We start from the raw sequence: 21,111 nt of genomic DNA on the forward strand, positions 1-21,111 counted from the left end.
CTTTTGCATTTGAACTGTGAGTTTGTGTGTGTGAGTGTGAGTGCGTGGGCGTGTGTCTTTGGCCCGCGAGTTTGTAAAAGTTGAGCTGCGACTCGTCACATTGTGCTCCGAGCCTCACTTCCTGTCAGGCGGAGGGAGGACGGCGTTGTGTGTCTGTGCGAGGAGCGTCTTTTACTGCCCGTCATGAAAGGACGAGTTCGCCGTTAAAAAGGGGGAACTGGCGTTCTTTACTACAAAGCAAGCGGGGAATATTCGCGGCACAGTGTGAATGCCTCCCCACCCCCACCCCCCCATGAAGACAAGCTCCTTGTGTGTCTCCATCTCTCGTCTGCCGCCACGTCTGTCTTCCTGGACCCGTTTTTACATGCTGGTCGGTCTCTCTGATCCTCAACTTATTCCGAAACCTTTTCTTTACCACTCTGTGCAACTGCTTACACCCCCTCCCCTCTCACCCCCATACTGTTATCTTTCCTTTCTCTATCTTTTCACCTCCTTCTCTCTCTCATTGTCTTTCCTCCTCCTAACCCCCCCCTTCCTCTTTTCCATGTCTCCAGCCACCCTCCCTCCTCCCTGGGCTCACCGGCACCTGGTGTTGAGGTGTCGCTGAACTACAGTAGACGGCTCTTTGAAGTCCCCCCCCTCCGTGTGTGTGTGTGTGTGTGTGTGTGTGTGTGTGTGTGTGTGTGTGTGTGTGTGTGTGTGTGTGTGTGTGTGTGTGTGTGTGTGTGTGTGTGTGTGTGTGTCAGGCAACTTTTTTTTTCTTTCTATTTCCGGCTCCAGTCAAGAACATTTGCTATTGCTTTTGATTTAGGCATCTCACCTTGCATGAATGTGTGTGTGTGTGTGTGTGTGTGTGTGTGTGTGTGTGTGTGTGTGTGTGTGTGTGTGTGTGTGTGTGTGTATGTGTGTGTGTGTGTGTGTGTGTGTGTGTGTGTGTGTGTGTGTGTGTGTGTGTGTGTGTGTGTGTTAGTGAGTGTGTGTGCCCCTCCTGTTTTTCCTCCTATTCTGAACCAATCAGTGCTGGTTAATGAAAGGCTTCCTGAAACTTAATGAGCATCAGCGACACTAGACTTTGCACATGTTTTCCCCTCATAAAATTAGCTTAATTACAGTCAATGGGGCTTTTCAGATGTACAACCTCATTAACACCAGGCTCTAAGAGTTTAGTTCCAACATGACAGTAAAAAAACAACTACTAAAGCAACCATGATAGGAGTAAAAAAAAAAAAAGAGAGAGAGAGAAGTGGGACTTTTGTGTGGCGTTATTATAACTTACTGGGTTATAGAGGGACTGGAGGGAAGAGCTTCACTGTCCCAGAGTCTGCACCAAACCTGGGAAGGAGAAAAGAGAGGGGGCGGTGAGGCCGAGGGAGAAACGCCACGATCCGGGTGAAAGTGGTGAGAAATGAGAAAATGAAAGGAGGAATAAAGAGACGGAGACCGAGAGAGGAATCTGTGAGTCACTGTTTAACTGTGGGCTGCAAGAAATCGGCTGGCCATGTTAAAATGCCGTCTGGATGGAGACACACACACACACACACACACACACACACACACACACACACACACACACACACACACACACACACACACACACACACACACACACACACACACACACACACACACACACACCAAATCTGAAAAAAGAAAACTTTAACAATAGTTGGCGCAACAGTCACATGCGCACACACAAACATATTAAAAGTATTTATGCAAAAATCCTGCCACTGCCTCGCTCATACGAGGCTGCCCAGCAGACCAGCTAATTATTTTCACTTGGACACATACACACACACACACACCCACACACACCTCTGCTTCACATTCCTTTGAAAGTAATGAGCCGCGTTTTCTTTTCTTTTCTTTTCTTTTCTTTTTTTCTACCCCACAAAAGTGAGAATAAGAATTTAGGGGAAGGTCAAGAATAATTCTTTCCATTTCAACATGTCCAAGTTTTACAGCAAAAGAAAGAGTATTGACATCATCCAGCCCCTGAATGATACATTATTAATGCTTTTTCTTTTAAAATTTAACTCAGTAGATTACAATTACTCCTTTCTTTACGGGAACAGAGACATCGTTGTGCTTTTAGCTCCTGGGGAAACATGAATCTAATACATTTGTTCCCCTCCCGCTGCGTGTTTCACAGTCATCTTTGTTTTATAACTGTCTGATTTATTTTGTAGAGTATTTCAATTACACTTTGCTTTTATTATAATATTAATCGGATCAATCATTTTTAAATGATATCAGTTATTCAGTTCATGAACAGCAAAAACAGCTAAACCATATAATGTGACAGCGTTGTATTCGGACGCATGTTAATTTTGTACATGCGATGGACCGACAAGATGTCGTGCACACACCCTGCCTTCGCACAGTCAGCTGGGACCCGCTCCAGCTCTTTGTGACCCTTTAGTCGGATGAAGCTATATTAAAAAAACGAATGGACATGAGCTAATCTGCTGATTGCATCACTTTACGCTGCACACACACAGAGAGAAACATAAAGAAAACACCACACATGAATATTAGCATTGTAAAATCAAATTGAACTCTCAAAACGTCTCTTTAATCCTATTTTCACTATGTTACTTTGGTCGTCGTTCTTAGATCTGCTGGCATTCATGTAACGTCTGTGTAATCTTCAATTTCAACTCATAAATCCAAACTTGATTTGAGAATCAAGCCATGAAACATTGTTCCTGAATGTTTAATAAAAGCCGAGGCAATTACAGTGGGAGACAGAATTATGCAGCATGTGATGCTGACTTCTGCTCCCTTTTTCCTGCCTCGTTCGACAGAACCCAGCAGAGACGGGAGAGAGACGATGGACAGGGAGAGAGAGAGAGAGAGAGGAGAGAGAGGAGAGAGAGAGAATGACATGAGGGTTCTTTTCAGCTTTCTTTGTCTGGATGTGAAGCCACGTGAAGCCCTGACAGAAATGTGACAGATACCTGCGATGTCGAGAAAAAAAAAAAAAAAAAACCCAACAGGCTCACACACATTCTAATTTGTCAGGTGAGGCAGTGTTTTTGGTAGCGTGGGAGGTGCGGTTGTGCTTGTGTGTGCTTGTCTTCCTGTGCGCGTGTGCGCTTGAAGGCGTGTGTGCATAATGCATGCGCGCGCACACACTCGTTTTTCGCCTCTCCGCCGGCTCCCCGCGCTTTGCTGTCAGCGGAGCTTGTCATTCAACCATCAATAAAGAGAAACTTTTTTTCTTTTCTTTTCTTTTTTTTTTTTTTTTTTTTTTACCCCCCCCTCTTGCTTTATTTTGTTTAAAGTTTGTCATACTCTTCTCAAACAAGGGGAATGGACAAAGAGGGGAGGCAGACAAAAAAAAAAAATCTGCAGCAACTGTGGAGTGGGGTTTAAACATGTGTTTGACAGGAAACACTGAGCCTTGCAACAGATTTCAACATGTTAACAAGTGAATTTTAAAGCCTTTTTCTCTTTTTTTTTCCGGGGAGAGAGGTTTGGAGACTTCATAGCACAGCAATAGTGGAAGAAAGTCCAGCGTTGGTCCACCTCCAGCTAAAAACAAACAAACAAAAAAAAAAAAAATACCCAAAACATATTCACAGGAGTTTGGGTTTCAGCGTTTGTGTTTTTGTTGTAGAGGAAATACTTCAATCCAGTTCATGGTGCCAATTCACACTCGTGATTTTTGCCAGTAAACCTCATAACGGAACAAAGCAAAACGCAAAGCCGTTCCAACACTTTTACAATGTAAAATGTTGTCAAGGTAGACTGGTCAGATGTATTGTTGGAAATTGTTTCCCCAATCACCGTTAACTTTCACAAGGTTCTTTTTTTTTTTGGCAACCTGATGATTTTGCTCTGGATTTTGTTCTATATACTTCCTGGCACATTACATCCTGCGGTTTCAAATAGAGCCAATTGCCGAGCACAAAGGTATTGGAAACGACAAAGGCGAGGAGCGAAAGAGACATGCCAAGGCAAAGTACGTTTCAATGTAAAACTACTGTTGGATTTCATGGCGCTCTTGTGGGGGGAAAAAAAGAAGCTGTAACATGGGAGGATGGCAGTGAAAATTGAAAAAAACCCAAAAACTATCAGAACTCAAATCTTGTGCAAAACACTATTTCACTGTGGTCAAACATTACGCTGAGGGACCTTCGCAGTGTTACGCTGCGGCTCAAGGCTGCACGACACAACGCTTTGCTTATTCCCTTTCTGCAGGTTGAACTACGGACTTGTTACCACCTCTGAGCATGTTCCTTCTGCTGCATTCAGATTTGACCCCCAGTTCTACACATCACCTGTATCAGCATGCTTCATATGTCCTATAATAAAATCGCAATTGAACGAAGACGGACACATGAAAATCAAAGTCTAACTCAGAGTGAAACAACAGGATTTTTAAGCACCTAAAGCTGAGAATCACCACTCGGATACCGATGGAAGTCGAACGGACTCTCCGCTATTGACTTTTCATCTCTCCTTCTTTCAAACCGCTCAGGAAGTAGAATCACCGTGACATCACATGAAGCTCTCTGGATCATTCGGGGATCATGCCGACGTAACGCGGCTCACCAGGCTTTTTTTTTTTTTTTACATAAGTTAGTGCACTCTATTCCAACTTTGGCCATTAAAGCCAAATCTACTTTGTGAGGACCTGCAATTAAACGCAACGGCTGAAGTGAACAAAGTAGTGAGCAGGTCTGATTCACAAGTACGGTTCACTTCCCGTTCAATTCAATTAACCCAGGAAGTGGACATTCAAACGGCCAGATAATCTCCATCAAACAGTTATTTAATATTCAGTACAAAAAAAAAGGCTTTATTGAGACTGAGTAGCGCTCTTATCTCTGCGTAAATGAATTACAGTTTCAATTTGCATGTTGAGTGAATTTAGCTGAAAGTGCCTCAGACCCGGCGTGTCGGCAGAGCTGTGGCGTGCCTGCCGATAACCAGCCTGTCATTCTCGGAATTTGGCAAAAAGCTCATTTCATACCTGTATAAAAAGCATAAAGGCTTGATTTCTGGTTGGTCTTGATTCATATACACTCACTGTCACAATCCTAGTGTTATACTTTGTTTGTTTTAAGCCTTTATGAGTTGTTCGACGGGTATGTTCTTCTTCTTCTTCTCGTTATTTTGTCCAGCATGTTCATTCAGAATGGTGTCCTCCGATGGAGGAATGCTCAATTCAATGCAGTGAGCACATGGATGTATGAAGGTAGATGATAAAAGATCTTTCGTACTAGATTTATTCTACATGCCTTGACTCAGCATCTCATTTAGAGCCTTTTCTTTTCAGATGACTTTGTCTGTGTTTTGGGCCTCATGTTGGATTACAGTCTATGTGCATCAATGATCCATCTACTTTATTTTGAAAACGACAAAACAGTAAAGAAGATGGAGTTTCAAAAGCCAATTCTAATCTAAACTATATTAAAAGAATTCATATGATGTATAGGCTTGAAATATTTCACTTGATGAACTATTTAAACTCACATTCATCTTTTTTTTTTTTTTTTGGAATGTCCAGGATTTCAAAAAGCATTATGATTTTTTCAGGAGGCAAATAAAAAGCAAAGGTCTAAACGTCAAATCGTCCACATATTCATCAAGATCATTCAGTTCTCTGTGAGACATTTTCAGACCTGCCATATGCAGACATATAGTAAAGAACCTCAAGGTGAAAACTGTGCAGAGACATAACTCAAGATAATAAAAAAAACCCAGCAAAATAAACTGCGAGGACTTTAACAAGAGAAGAAAAACACCAACGTGATCCAACTGTCTTGTTCACACAGATAACCTTTGTGAAACCAGTTTTAACCTGCACAGATGGAAGATATAATTAAAAAAACAAACATTTAAAATATTTATTTTCTAACTTCAAACTGACCTTGAAGAATAATAATAATAATAAAAAAAAGGTGAGTTCCAACCATGTAAACTCCAAATCGCTTCTTTATAATGTAAGAAAACCGCAGAGTTTCTGACATGTTTTTCGGCCATGCAGACTGGTTGCACTGAGGGCTGGACTCAGATGTGTCGCAGCAGGTGAATTGCAGCCGCTGTGGAGCGGCACAGATCTCCACTCCCTCCACCGCTGCTTCCACAGATGTGATCGGACTTGGGGGGGGAAAAAAGCTGCCGGGGCCAGGTTTGTTTGCCACTCAAGCACAGCGTGGTTCACTGATTCTTGTTCAAAAAGTCAGCATTGATTCTCTTTGGGGTTTTTTCTTTTTTTTTCGTATCTGATTCCCCAATGGGGGTTAACAAAAAGCCCGTCCCTGATGAAACTCCAGCCTTCACGTTTCAATAATCGCTTTCTTTGTGTCTGCAAAGCAAACAAACTTCAGATAAAAGGAGAGAGAAAGAAAATTAGGCAGTGACATATATGATTATAGCTTTAACTTTGCGAGAAAGAAAAGCGTCGAACAATTAGTGTGTTTGTGCAAGGAAGAACATTTTAAGGAGACAAATAGAGAAATAAAGTGAGAAAGGGACACGGGAGGTGGACTGAAGAAGATAAAGAGAGAAACTGAGTGTGGAATACAAAGAGGTTCTGTGTGTGTGTGTGTGTGTGTGTGTGTGTGTGTGTGTGTGTGTGTGTGTGTGTGTGTGTGTGTGTGTGTGTGTGTGTGTGTGTGTGTGTGTGTGTGTGTGAGTGTGTGTGTGTGTGTGTGTGTGTGTGTGTGTGTGTGTGTGTGTGTGTGTGTGTACACCAGGTGTGTATCTGCCGTCCCCAAGGTCCTTCTAGCTGTCTTCTCCTATTGATTAGTTAGTATTGATCTGGCCTGGCGCACACACGCGCGCGCACACACACACACACACACACACACACACACACACACACACACACACACACACACACACACACACACACACACACACACACACACACACACACACACACACACACACACACACACACACACACACACACACACACACACAGCATGGTTCACTAGATCTAGCCGGGTTTTGACACAGGGGACATGAGGGTACATTGTTAACACACACGCACACTCACGCACACGCATACACTCGTTCTAACATTTGGCTTCTTAAAGGACGACCATCTTCTCTTTGACACATACACACACACATACACACACACGCACTCACACACACGCTTGTCAAACAGCAGACACTCACTCTGCCTGTTTGCTCATGTGCATTTGGTTGTCTGGCAAACAGGCAGCAGAAACAATGAGCATGTAGGAGACAGACTGTCAGTGAAAAGCTCAAGGTCTTGTACAAACCTGATAAAGCTTGGCGTCTGCAGATTGTTTGAATCTCCTTCAACTGCCGTATGTAACGCTATACGCTTTCGATGTTCCAGATTAGTTAGCGGCCTGGATGCGGTGGAAAGCCGGGGGTCTGTTCTTCCTCTCAGCTCCCTTTGTCCCCTCGTTGTCTTTCAGGAGTGTGTCGTATTGTTTCACCATTATCGGCATGATCTTCAGTATGAAAATGTATATTCAGGCCATAATAAAGTCAATACACAGGAGTGTTGTCTTGCGTGCTTTAACGTAGCACAGAAACAGACAGCAGAGCTGACAGTGGCTGCATTTTGTCTTCGCTTTTGTCAGAAGATAATAATATCATCTGCATATTATTCAACAGGCATGCAAGATATGTGACATGCTGCGGATAACGGCAGCAGGGAAACTACTAAAAACCACTCACGGAATAAAGAATATTAAACTTTTAGGATCATGAAATGCCAGCTACTGCAGGTTTAAAGGTTCAATATGTAACTTTAGTAGAGTTTAAAACAACATTTCAACCACATTTGAAAGAAAACTGTGGGTATGTTAGATGCATCAAGCACATTCACGGAATCCAACATGATGAGCCGATTCCTTTGAAAGAAATTTAATAACTACTTGCTTCTCTTCTCGTGTAAAAGCAAAAGACAGATTTTATTGGGTGCCAGAAGAGGACTGACGTCTACTGAAGTGAGCATCAACTGTCTGAAGGGATCAGGGAGAAAAAGGTTTGGGATCCTCCTTCTGCTGCACCCTGCTGGGTCGAGGTTAACAGTTGACCAGTGAAGAGCCAGTGGACCATTGTGATGGTTGATCAGTTGCCAGAATCACAAAGGACATTCAGCCTCAAACCCTTAAGATCTACATCACAAGGCATGTATTCAGTGAAAATAATGACGGCTGACCAACAATTGGAATCTGCTGTAACGTTGCTAAGGTATTTGTCTCAGTCAAACCAATAAAGTTGTTGACCACAGTAATGATAATCTCAGGGTTTGGATATGAATTCAGACTGTGGTTGACCTGAGTTGTGACATTATTATCGATTTATTTTGTAACTTCCAGCCCTAACTCCAAACGATCCACCACTCAACTCACTACTTGAATCTTGTTGCAAAAGAAAAAAAAAGTGACGTTTTATTCCTTCAGCCGATGGAAATATTTGGCTCCTTTTCTTCACACCACCACAGCCATTGTCATAAAAGAGAGAATAAGCTTTAAACCCTGCGGCTTAAACAATGACGCGGCTAATTTATGGATTTTACGGATTAACTTCATCATTAGCTTCATCCCGCCACTGCATGGGTGATGCGTTCAGGTGCATCACGTAACTCCGACCTTTCTTTTTGTTTGTATTTATATTTTTAAACTTGGTGGGTGCGGCTTATATTCAGGTGTGCTCAATAGTCCAAAAAATACAGTAAATGTCGCTTTATTGCTGCTGTCATTAATGTTTGAGTTAAAAGGTCTTGTCCTTGACTTGGGTATGTGTGGCTTTTACTGTATCATGGCTGGAAAATGTCCCCGCCACTTTAAGGGGCTCTTATTAAAAAAAATCTATAAATATGTGGATATGTTGAGATTTGTGCCGCGTGATATTCTGACTTTCCTGCGCTGCGTTTCATCATGAGGCAAAACAAGCAAACGGACTGAACCGCCGCGGCTCTCGCCTCCAGGCAGCAACTGAAAGGAGCAGGTTTGTGACTGGAGGGTCAACAGTGCCGGTCCTTAGGTGGACTTTGAAAGTGCAGGTGAGGTGAATTAGTAATGGTCTCCACTTTTTCGGATAAAAGGAGGAGAGAGGTGGGAACCACCCCCCCCAAAAAAAACTAAAACAAACTGCAGGCAAGGCAAGGTGCCCTTGAGCAAAACATCTCACCTCCAACTGCTCCGGAGCTGTTTAGCAACAGCTGCAGAGGAGCTTGTTTGTCGAGGGCAGATCCCGGCGTGACCGTGCGGGAAGGTGAAGACGGGCGACGCGGATAAAGAAAAGTGTGTATCGGAGGTGTCAAAGACGGGAATGCAAATGCATCTGCGACACAGTTTGTTCCTCATCATCGTCCCTCTGATGAAGGCTTTTGCTCGCCGTGACCATGATGAAGCACCGTTGGAACCTGGCGGCAGGTTTACCGACGCTCATCAGTATATATAGGCCCCTTCGATAAATTCACCACACGCACAAACACTATCTGACATCTTTTTTTTTTCTTTTTTTGCTTGGTTTGTCCTTCATCCACATTCTCTGCTAGACTTTTCTTTTTTCCATCTTTGTCTCTGAATCAGAAGAAACATCACTGTCTGTCTCTGCCTTCAGTCTTTTGTGTGCGTGTAAACACACACACACACACACGACACCGTGTGCACACACACACACACACACACACACACACACAAACACCTGCACCCACAGAGACACACACAGACACGCACACACACACACACACACACACACACACACACACGCGCATGCACGCGCACACAGGCTGCCTTCTGCTGCTGTGATGGCTCCGAGCTGTCAAAACATCCTTGCTTTCTCTCGCTCTCTCTCACCAAAGCAGCTTGACTGAGCTTGTCTATGCAGGTTCACTGAGACTGCTGTCTATCCACCCTCATTCTTTTTTTTTTTTTCACTCTCTCCTCTAGATTTGTGTCTTAGCATCTTAATTTTGCACCCTCTCCCCATTTCAGCTTTTTGTCTACACAAGGATCTGCATATATATATATATATATCTTTATGATTTTACCTGGCTGCGTGTCATTTCTGCACTGAGCCGTTATTCAAACGTATGCTTGATGCATGATATATGACTCCCGACGTATTAAATGTCCACACTTGGACGAATAAAGTGGGGGAAAAAAAAAAAAGCTTTCAAGATGTCAGAACATAAACCTCTATTTCTCAGTCAGTGGAAAACATGCTAACAAACACAACCTTGGTTCAGCCGCAGCCTCCTACAATAAGCTGGCTCGTGTCCCTGATGCACTTGAAAAAGGATGCAGGAGCAGACAGCAGGGTGAACAGTGGATGTGCAATGTGTTCTAAATATTAAGCAGAGGGCTTCACCGACAGTGTGTGCTGTCAGGCTTGTACGGTCATAAAATGTTTGTTTCGTTTCAGCGGATTCTTCACACGTAATTGATTCAGAAACAGTATGGAGTTTAACCTCCGAAAACGGCGTGCGCTCATATGAATTTCTCCGATTCCCGTTCCTCAGTGGAGTGATCGGTTCTGTAAAGCAGGAGACAAAAAACACAGACATTCTCCCTCTCGGCGTAAGTGCCAACACCTGTGTAGCAACAGAACAATAGAAACACATTCAAAGTGGGGTGAAGGTAAATAGTTTGAAAGCTCTTTCTATTCATTTGATCACTGTTGCTCTTCAAGTCAACCAATATTGTATCATCTCAACGATATCAGGCATTAAGGAGTTGGGATTCTTCCGGCTTTGGCTGCGGCAACAGTGTCGCTCCTCGCCTGGCGGCTGCTCCGCGATGTTTCTCATGTGTGTGATTGGTCAGATGCCGAAAACTCCGCCCCTCTCGTGTGAACGCTCGGGTTAAACGAGCAAGTTTAAGAGCTGTCTCCGTTAGAATGGAGAACCTCCTTATTGGGCTTTCAGGTGCTTGACGACGACGTCATTATTAGATTCTAGTGTATTGAAGCAGAGTGACGTCCAAAACACGTGTCCAGGTTCAGAGATGAAGGCCACTGATCCACGTGTCGAAGATAATCTAATTAAAATGGCAAAATTGCTGCAGTGCAGTAGTTACCACTCTTACGCTTACAAAAGGAATATATGGGCTTGTGTTTGCATATTCTCTCTGTGCCTGCATAGTATCCACCCCCCCCCCCCCCCCCCCCCCCCCCCCCCCCCCCGGGCAAGAGTACTAACCACAATAGCATTTTGTCCAACTACATTAATATTATTGAAGCAAAACTTTGTCAAGCATGCAAAAAAAACAGGATATATTTTAAATCAGAAGAAGCATTTGTTCTTTGTTGCTTCTGGTCTGAAAATGGTTTTTTTTTTCTTTCTAGACATATTTTTTTCACTTCCGAATGATTCTTGTTTCTTCCATACTTTTGTATTGTTTCACCACAGCTGACTGACTCATCAGATATTCATATTTCCAGTTACAATTATCACCAGCTTATAAGACTTAAGTGCCGAGTGCAATGATCACACAGAAAAAAAGCAACTCAACAACACAAACATGATTACAGGTTAGAAATGAAGAAAAAAAGAAAGAAGCAAACATCTATGTTTGTGTGTTGTCTGTACTCGTATTTGGTGGAGTCTCGCTGAGGCATCTGGTTCTTTCACCTTTCTGCTCCCCTGCAGACTGTGTCTGAGCAAGTCTTATCTTGGAGAAGCTTTTCGAGGGTTTAAAGAAAAAAAACAAACAAAACAAAAACACCAACATAGTGCGACTCCAAGGCATCATTTGAGATTAAAAGGTGTGCCTTCCACTTCAGTGCCTTCTGTTGCGCGATCGTATGGCATCGTCACAATCTTTTTTCTTTTTCTTTTTTTTTTAAATATTATGTACATCATAGCTGCATGGAGTACGGTTCATTTAAAATGATTCTCTTGTGCAAACAAGTCATTGTTCAGACACGACCAGAAACAGACGGGTCATAGAGGGAAACGTCACGCTATAAGTGCAAAATACTTCATTTATAATGTTTCTTCCTGGTAAAATATATATTTGTCCTCCCGCCTGGTCTGACTCAGTTCTTTCCTTTTTTTTTTTTACACCCCCCCCCCCTCACACACATACACACACACACACGAGTGCTGTGTATTTGGCCTGCAGGGTGTGCACAGCAGGGAGGAATCAACCGTATGGCAGACATGAGGACGGAGCCAAATCTGGCTTGTACACATGGTGTGTGGCCGTGTTGCCCTATGTGTGTGTGTGTGTGTGTGTGTGTGTGTGTGTGTGTGCACGTGCGTGTGTTTCGCTGAAGGCAGCCTGCACTTAAATATATATCAGGGGCAGCGGTTGCCTAAAGGTGAAAGCTGTGTGGTTTTCACTGGAAGGCTGCCGAGCGGATGAATGAAAACCACTCTCCGTTCTCTTGCCAGCCACTGTCGCTTTGCCCTTGAGCAAGGCACTTCAGCTGCGACTGCTGCACAAGGGCATCAATGCGGATTGCGGCGCAGCGATAAATGTGAAACAGAGCTGTGCTAAATAGGTGGGTTTCTTCTTTGTGAGACCGAAACAGATGAATAGTTAAGACTGTGTGTCTAAACCAATTTATTTAGGGATGAAATACAACTTTAATGTCGCCCAAATCTCGTTTATAGTATTTCAGTGGCCAGGAAAGGCATGAGTGCTCAGCAGCGGCAGGGAGGGAAGTTGCAGTGTGAAGAGAAAATTATTCTGCAGACAGTTTGTGTCATTAATTTAAAGTTTTGTTTAACTTCTACAGTGAGGTCTATGTTTTGATTAACCAGATACGGACAATTTGGAAGAATAGTGTGATTATCTTTAACATTCTTCAGCATGGTTTCTTGGCGTGTGTCGTCGTGGGGAAAAAAAAAATTAAAAATTCCACATTGTCTGTGTGCAAATCTTTGAGAAACTGGGACATAATTCCCCCTAAATAATATATGCCGAAGATGAAAATGTATTCATTACCAAGTTGAAGCCATCGAGATTCATCGACACGAAGACGAGCTGCTGTCCGGCTCTATGTCTTGTACTGTCTATGTACGAGTGTCAGAACACCTCTCAGGAATCTGAACGAGCGCGTGTTTCTGTATGTGTGTCCGTGTCAACATGCATGTAAGTTCATTCGATGTTTTGTGTGCGTGCATATGTGTGTGTGTGCGCATGCACGTGTGTGTGTGTGTGTGTGTGTGCGTGTGTTGTATGCTGGGTTTGTTGCCAGCGTGCAGAAACACGCCGAGCGCATGTAGGCGAGAGCGGCGTTGCTCGTGGTGGTTTTGTCAGGGCATGAAAATCATTTATTCATGTCTGGCTTACTGTGTGTGTGTGTGTGTGTGTGTGTGTGTGTGTGTGTGTGTGTGTGTGTGTGTGTGTGTGTGTGTGTGTGTATGTGTGTGTGTGTGTGTGTGTGTGTGTGTGTGTGTGTGTGTGTTGCATACAAAGTCATTTGTGTGTTGTGTGTACGCTCTAATAGCTCCACTTTGCTTGTGTTATGTGTGTAGCTAAAGGTTGGACTATCATGTCTACATTTCCGAAAACTGTTGCCTTGACCCATCTTTTTTTTTAACCCATCAATCCTTCCTCTTTTTTTTTTTTGCTGCCGATCCAGTCCATCTCTCCTAAATGGCAATCAAACTCTGCTGTACGTGTATGTAGGAAGGCTTTAAAAAATGCATATATTCTATAAGAGGGAGGAGGAAACAGAGCGTGGTGAAAAGAAAAATACAGCCTCTGTGTGTGTTGTGTCAGTTGACTTGACATCTGATCTTGCTGAGTATGGTAAAGAAGAAAGTGCTGAAAGTACTCTGTGTGTGTGTGTGTGCGTGTGCGTGTGTGTGTGTGATTTTGTGGCCTGTATGTGTCCTGGTTTCTGTGTGGGTGGTGAGGAGAGGGAGTAAGGGAATAGGGTGTGTGTGTGAGTGCATTTAGTTTAAGTGTCAGCAAGCCGTCGTGTGTGTGTTTGTGTGTGCGTGTGTGTGTCAGGCCGGGAGAAAAGAGGGGGAGTCAGTCCGTGAAAGAGAAGCTGAGAGATGGATGGCAGAGAGCATGATGAGAGAGGAAAAAGGGCAACGGAGGGGGGCGAAAATTTTGAAAAGCAAGTGATGGCAAGGGAAGGGTACGACCGGAGGTTTCTATGACAGAATCCCTTCTAGGCCAGCACACGCTCGTCATCTTAACTTCCCTATTCCAATTTATGTTTTAGAGTATATTGCTATGGTATCAATGTTATATGAAGGGTATATGTTATGAATAAATGTTACATAAAAATTCCCCCTTCTTTACTTCCTTGTCTTTGTTGTTGGAAAAAAACTGTCTCTCCAGGGCCTCTCTGACAAATACACCCATATTTTGCACACACACACACACAAGCACACACGCGCACACACACACACACACACACACACACACACACACACACACACACACACACACACACACACACACACACACACACACACACACACACACACACACACACACACACACACACACACTGCTTATAGCCCATATAGTTCCCATAGATCCTCATATCATTTTTCTAAAACAACGAATTGACCCTGTCAAAAATATGCAAAACCTACAGTATATTCAGACTAAATCACAATATTTTGTCCCAAACAAGGCAGATTCGGTCCCCTTAACTGACAAAAACACACACATACACACACACACAAGTTATGTTTCCATGCCTTCTGGGTAGGATTGCATTGAGCCACATTATAGTTCTTCACTGACTTTAGAATCATCTGTAACCTTGACTCGGTTCAATCCAACCCATACCCTGACTACCCATACCTAGAAACATCCACAATTAGTTGATAAAACAAAGAATGCATGCTACAATGAGGACAGACTCCAACTGATGGCCACGGTCATGATGTGGAATCCAGCCGTGATCACAGTCTGCAGGTGAATGACTTTTGACTTTTTCCAACAAAGTGGATTTGATTTGATCTGAACAAAGTTTCCAGTCAGAGGTACGGTGAGCACGTTATGCTTCATAACATTAAACAGAGAACACGTTCTGATTGACCTCTCAGACGTGATCAATCTATTGCAGAAACTGCATATGCCGTCTATCTATTGTTATTTTATGTCATAAAATAACAATATTACTTGTTTAATATCAGAGTGTGCCCTGCCATCCCAGAGCAGAGATGGACGTTACCAAACACACTGATGGGCAATTTTAGAGTCACAGATTGACCCCAAATGTACATTTGTGGGAAGAAACGAGCGTACCGAGAGCAAACCCCAACATCCACAAAATGCAAAGACGATTATTCTTATTCTTATTATCAATCCCGGCTGTGTCAAAATGTCCTTGAGTGAAACTCTGAACCGCAATCAGTGTGTTGGTGAATGTGACTAATATTGCGCAGTACTTTAGTTACTGTTAAATAAGTGAAAACAGGTAAAGGATGTCGTCTGCAAACTGAATTTAAATGTCTTTTCCCTTCAAGACCAATGAAGATAAAAACAAAAACACTTCTTAGACAATTGAAGCTCTGCACGCTTTCAGCTTCACCTCATTTAACATTCAAGAATAATAGAAAAATACAGCGACTATGAATATTTGTGTTGGATAATGGTTGTTTTAAGAGTTGACTCTTTTTTTTAAAATCTCGTCCTTAATATGAGAGGAGGACAAAACCCAGAGGAGGAAAAGATGAAAAGGAGAGGAGGAGTAAAGTGGGCGGATGTGTTGCAGACATGAAAGTATGATAATACTGCCACTGAACATCCCGTGTTACGACGGCACTGACACAAGACTTCAATTAAAGCCGAGGCTCGGTGGCCATGTGCGCGCACACACACACACACACACACACACACACACACACACACACACACACACACACACACACACACACACACACACACACACACACACACACACACACACACACACACACGCGCGCGCAGCATGCAGACAGGCCTATTGATTTTTGTGGTAACACTGTCCTGTCACCACATACAGTGCTACTCTACCTCGGTGACCTCCCCTCTCTAACCCCCCCCCCCTCCTCCTCCTCCTCTCTTTTCCTCTCATACATGTGTATATGTGACACTCTTCACCTCCCCCTCACCTCCTCCCCATCTCTCATTACTATCTCTTGTCCCCTCCCCAAATCCTGGTGCTTATACCCTCTTCCTTTGTTTCCTCCTCCTCCTCCTCCTTCAACTCTCCTTGCTCCTTCATCCTCACTCCTCACATCCTCTCCTTTCCTCACCCTCCTCTCGGTTTCCATCCCTCTTATTCCTCTTATTCTTTGCTCTTGTGATGAGAAGATGAGCTGATTGGAGACATGAAGGGGAGTGGGTTTGGTGGGGTGCTTGTTTTGACATTGCGACGCATGTAACACACACACACACACACACACACACACACACACACACACACACACACACACACACACACACACACACTCACACACACACACACACACACACACACACAGAAATCTAGGTATAACACACAAAACGGCTACATACACAGATAAAAAAAAGGACAAATAAGAGAATGTCTCACCAATCCCCCGGAGAGACCGTCAGAGGAAGAAACAGAGATTTCCTGCTGTGCTTAGAGGCTCTGGCAATACGACTCCGCAGTGATGCCAAAACCTGAACATAAATCAACAAGAGAGGGGGAAGAGAGAAAAAAAAAATCTGATATGAAAAGGTACAAAGAATAATAAAAAAAAAAAAACAATAACCACATGCTCCAAGTCAATTTGTGTCTCTTGCATTCTGACTTCCTGCAGACCGTCTAATGTTTATATCCTTGTAGTGTGAAAGTATTGTTGAAATGAGCCTCAAATGAACTAATAAACTATATTTAAAAAGTTTATTTTACATTAACTGTAATACAAATTGGGAAATTGTTTAAGTTTAAACTCAAAGACAGTAGGTTCAATTCAGATGAGATCAGTGTTTTTATTTAGTGTACATTATCACCATGTTATTTAAGAGTTGCCCATTATTCACTATTTTTGTTTTATTTACTGTTCAAATAAAAACTGTATTCCACTGAAATGTGCTGCATATTCAAAAGTGCAACTCAGCCCAATAATTTAAGTGAAAACTTAGGCCCAGTTTACACAATAACATTTCATATGACACCTAATCCGTTAATAAAGTGTTTATTGCCGACACACTGACAGTGATGTAGCTACTATGCCGGGCCATGGGAGGGCGCTGTTTGTTTTAGTAATGAAACCAGACTGACGCATGTGCAGAGAACAATACGTGAACAAAATCAAGGGAACCCGACATTCGTATAAACTGACAAGGAATCGGATGCTCTCATCTCTACTGAGATGGACGATAAAACGAGAATAGCAACAAATAGTCATACCACTACGGGGGCCGCCATGTTTATTTACTGGCGCATGAGCACAAGGAACTATTTACCATGGGGGGGGGGGGGGGGGGGTGCGCAGTGACACTGCAGGAGGGAATCGCTCCCACCTTTAGAGTCAGTGTCATGTAAACAGATCCCCCCAAAAGAGAAGAAAGTTTTGTGGAAAGACCCCACTGTATGAACCTATTCATGTCCCCACGACATGGGTGTTACACATAATAATAAGTGCACACACACACACACACATGCAGAGACACACTCTCTGCAGGCAGGTATTCACTGGAAAAGCTTAACCTTATTCACTCGGCAGCCCAATTCGAGGTAGGCAGTTTCCACTCTTCCCAATAGAGACTCATTCTCATATCTGTTTGCTCATTAAACACTGTCAACTGTGAAACCCAAATTCCAACCGTATTCACCAAACGGTTTAGAGCCACTTGCTTAAAATGAACAATGTGGCCTGCTCTTCACATGGTTTGTTGCTTGCATAATGTAAATGAATGCCTCCAAATATGAAGAAAATCTGTCCTGAACAACATTATGTGCAAGTGTGTGGTGGAAAAGTCGCTTTAGACGTCTGGGTCTGTCGTGCTGACAGAGGAGTGGTGAAAGTGAAAGGGAGGGAATATATTAGAGAAGTGTTTTGCAGCACCTCCATGATATCTCTCTCTCTCTCGCTCTCTCTCTCTCTTGCTCTCTCTCTCTCCTCCATTCCTTGCATTCCTCTCACATTCCAGCTCCGGGTTTACCTTCTCCACCTCTCTTTCTGCATCAACATCATCTCGTCCTCCCCTCCCTCGCCCATGGCTGTCTGTCTGCCCTCCATCCCTCCTTTCCCTCTGCTTTCTCCCGGGGTTTCTCTTTCTCTCTCCCTCCACTCCAAATCACCCCTTCCCCCTTGCACTCTTTCCCTCCTCACTCCCTCCCTCCCTCCTCTCTTTCCCAGCATGCTCCAGTAGGCCGGTGGAGGCAGGGGGCTCGCCTGAACCCTCCACCCCCAGCAGGGGCCCTCCAGCTCAGCCTGGCTCGCTGGCAGGCTCCCTGGCACACCTCCAGCACACACACACACACACACACACAATTTTTTATTTATTTTTTTGCCTCGTCTGCTTCCTATTTCTTCGTTTCTTTTGTGTCCAGTGCTGCTCTTCATCATCGAGTATGAGTTTATGTGGTCATGGAGTGCAGATTGTCCTCACGCACACAAATATTGACACTCCTCACAAAACGGTTGGGACGTTAACATCAACAACTGAAATCAGTCGACCGGTGAACAGCATGAGACGTCGTTGTCAAGCTGTAATTGTAACATGAATTTTCAACATAACATATTGAAAATTCGATAAACATTCAATTAGAAAACCATGCAGTGTTTCAAGGGTCATCTTTAGCAATGATATTATTATACTTTAGTGCATTCATTTTTCCACAGAACAATCAAAAATACTGATATAAACCATTCATAGTGGTATAAATTAAGAACTATATAGTGAGTGTTTGAGTAGTGTAGTGATGATCGGTCAACATAGTTTCGAGTTTGAGCTGAACCTCAAAGTAAAAGTGTAAAATTCCATCACTTATGTCCAGAAGACTTCCTGATTAATATTTTTCTTTTGCAAGCATAAATTGTTAGAGAGGAGACGTCAACAATTTTTACAATTTTGCAGTTTTTCATGTTAACTGTATTAAGTGAGCAGGAACTAAAGGAATTAACTGAACAAAAGGCTAGTCGCCCAACGTGGGGCTCGAACCCACGACCCTGAGATTAAGAGTCTCATGCTCTACCGACTGAGCTAGCCGGGCTGCTGTGTGTCCCAGAAAAATTATTGATCAGACTATATTCATAAGTAAAATAGATGGACTTATTGAGCACACAAATTAAAATTTAAATCGGTAAAAGGAAAAAGTAATTTTCTTGTTTTGGATATTTATGATTCCATATATTTTACCCGTCTGTTGTTGATTAGGCTTTTAACTTTTCTTGAGAAGGACGTCATCTTCCTGTTGATGCATTTTCAAGTTAAACCTGTTATTTTTTGTCAAACAGAGACGAAGAGTTCTATTTTCACAACGTCACAAAAGGTAAGTTTACCACATATTTCGCTCCCGCCCTCACCTATACCTAAATTTAAAAAGTCTCTCATTCGTTTTCTACAAAACTGTTGAAAGGACTGTATGAGGCGCTGATGAGAGAGGAAGAGAGGGAGACGGAAAGAAAAAGTGAGAGAAGGAGAGAGAGGCCCTCAGTAATTTGGTATTTCCTTTTCAGACAGAGGAGGAAGGGCCAATGCCCTCGTTTTCAGTGTGCACGCGCGCACACACACACACACACACACACACACACACACACACGCACACACACGCACACACACGCACACACACGCACACACACACACACACACACACACACACACACACACACACACACACACACACACACACACAGCTTCTCTTTTAATGACCCTTACATCCGGCTTTGGGCAACAGGGTCTCCCAAACAAAAAATGCTCGCTAGATAGATAGATAGATAGATAGATAGATAGATAGATAGATAGATAGATAGGAACTATAAGTTCAGACAGGTAGTCACCGAAGGCCAGAGGTGAGACTTAACACACACACACACACACACACACGCACACACACACACACACACACACAGCGTTATGGGAGTTCAACTGGAGGTTAGACCTTCAGGCACCGCAGCACAAAGCGAGGGGGAGACACAGAAAGGGAATTCATAAGCAGCTGAATCAGTGTGGAACTGACTTGTGTGATTACTGTAGAAACAGGAAGGGGGAGGGGGGGGGACCACGAGGAAATTTTCATGAACTTGGATCATTTCTTGAATTATAGAAACAAAATGAATGGAATATGAGAGTGTGAAATGCAGCTGTTGAGTGAAAAAGTATTGATAAGTAGGGAAATGAACGACAAAGAAATAAAACACTGAGCCAGTTATAATGGCTCTTTTATTACTTAAGCGACAGCTGAAGATGTTACAGTGTCTCCAGACTGTCTCGCGCACGCACACACACACACACACACACTGATGGCAGCTGTTGACATCACTCTAAGCCCCGTCCACAACAACAAATTTCTGCTCACACACACAGATGATCCAGTAGCCATGCTAAATGTGATGCAGAACCTAAAACCCACCTGTCATGTCCTTTACTGTAATGAAACGCATGTATATTCACGCAAGCATTTCCTACATTTGGGAAGAGGAGCTCTATCTAGATGTTTGTGTGACTGGGAGGGAATGAAATTCTCCACAGTTCAAAAGCTTCATCGCCCAACGTGGGGCTCGAACCCACGACCCTGAGATTAAGAGTCTCATGCTCTACCGACTGAGCTAGCCGGGCTGCTGGACACATGGAAAAGGCACTTGTTGAAAGTGGAACATTTAACCAGTGGGTCTTCAAATTCACCGTTAGTGAGATAATCATGGATTTATTGCCTACATTTGGAGAACAGCCAAAACCTCAGATGAAGTAGACGCTATGTGAAAGGGAGGCCTGTTGAGCCCCTTGATCACCATGACATAAACACAGAAGAACGAAGCTAGAAGTCTCCCATGTTCGTTTGGCAATGTGATGTGGAAAGTTCTCCAACTGGAGACCGGAAAAGGTACAAACCCTTGAATGTGGCGACGCGGAGCCCCGTTAAAAAGCTGCTTATGAGGAGTGGGAATTGAAACCACAGCAGGTTTATTCTGTCTCGCACCTTGAACCAATCGCTTATCCTCATTCCATTTTAACATTGCAAAGGATTCCTACTGATTACATCTGGACATCATGGTTCTTCAGT

The 21,111-nt window shown here is 43.3% G+C and overlaps 1 protein-coding gene across 4 annotated transcripts in view; it reads right to left on the minus strand.

The window, feature by feature from the left end:
• Positions 1-21,111, minus strand: part of wnt5b (wingless-type MMTV integration site family, member 5b) — an 83,827-nt gene that overhangs the window by 37,284 nt on the left and 25,432 nt on the right. For 3 of the 4 annotated variants that reach the window (XM_080517935.1, XM_080517936.1, XM_080517937.1), the window contains 2 exons: positions 16,468-16,559; positions 1,277-1,332 (listed from right to left, as the gene is read on the minus strand). The gene's annotated coding sequence lies outside the window, so the exon portion shown is untranslated. The remainder of the gene's footprint in view (positions 1-1,276; positions 1,333-16,467; positions 16,560-21,111) is intronic. The other variant, XM_080517938.1, reaches the window with a different exon arrangement.

Source organism: Blennius ocellaris (assembly GCF_963422515.1).
Source record: "Blennius ocellaris genome assembly, chromosome: 22".
Lineage (NCBI taxonomy): Eukaryota > Metazoa > Chordata > Actinopteri > Blenniiformes > Blenniidae > Blennius > Blennius ocellaris.